This window comes from Frankliniella occidentalis, unplaced genomic scaffold (genome assembly GCF_000697945.3).
Source record: "Frankliniella occidentalis isolate FOCC.00 unplaced genomic scaffold, Focc_3.1 Scaffold29, whole genome shotgun sequence".
NCBI classification, from domain to species: domain Eukaryota; kingdom Metazoa; phylum Arthropoda; class Insecta; order Thysanoptera; family Thripidae; genus Frankliniella; species Frankliniella occidentalis.
Genome location: NW_026267159.1, coordinates 287,561 through 288,765, shown reverse-complemented (window position 1 = coordinate 288,765; position 1,205 = coordinate 287,561).

The following is a 1,205-nucleotide window of genomic DNA, read 5'->3' as shown; positions in this document are numbered from 1 at the left end:
CGCCCCGCCCCCGCCCCGGGCTTGCTAGCGGGGACTTCGGCCGCCGGTGGAATGCTCGTCACCGGGATGTAGTACACTGTCAAACAGCCGTGCGCCGGCCGGGCCGGCGAGGCGCAAAAGAAATGGAAATGTGTTTTATTATTATGGCCTCTGACGTTTGCGCAACACCACCACCACCAACCCCCGCCCGTCCAGGCGAGAGGCTCTTGAGGGGCGGCCGGCCCCTCTCCCTCTCTCCCAGCCCGGAGGGGTGCAGTCCCTGTCGCTGCCCAAGGCCACGGCCGCTTCCTGCCCGCTCCGCCGCGCCGCCCGCTCCAGTGGTGGAGAGGACGAGAGGACACAACACGCCACTGGGGCAATCAGCCTCAATGGCTTTAGTGGCGACCCCCGTCGAGCAGAAACGGGCAAAAACGGGCGCGTCGCCGCATCGTCAGCTATCCGCGTGGCCCTGCATGTCCTCACACTCAGCTGATCCGCGCCGCGCCACGCCACGCCCGGGGGTGCGCGGGGGAGGCGAGCCAGAGGAGGCGCGGCCCTACGCACTCATGTTTCCCTTCATTCAGCACAAGCAGGCCGCCGTGTGGGTGGCGCAGGAGGAGGACACGGCATGGCGAAAGCGCGCCACCGTGCCGGCCTGCCAACAAAGCTGCTCCATTCATACATTCTGAAGGTCCCGAGAGAGCGGGCTTCCAAGTGTCAGCGGCGCGACCGAGTTGAACGCCCCCAAAACAGCGGCCGGCGACGGCAACCTGGCGTTCCTGACGAGCGCTTACAGCCGATACGAGGGTGCGAAGGACGGAGAGAGCCCACCCACCCACCACCCGGCCGGCATGACATCACCTGTGGCGGGCTCCGGTTCGACTCCCGCCCCGGCCCGGGACGACCGCTGGCGCCGCGGAGGCAAAGGGCCCGAAGGGCTCGACTCACGTGTTCGTCGCGGCGGTTGGGGTGGTCCGGGTCGATCGGGTGCACGCGGCGGCTCCTGGCTCACACTCCAGCAGCGGTGGGGCACATCCTGGACGAGGGGCGACAGCGGCACGGGGACGTCAACACGGCAGGCAAGGGCAGGCACGGGCGTGCGGCACGGGCACGGCTCAGCCAAAGTGGGCAGAGGAGGTGGCGAGGTGAGACTGACTACTAAACCAAACCTCCGCTGCTCCGCTCTGCTCTGCTCGCTCCGCACCGGCACGGCCCGCCACTGTGCC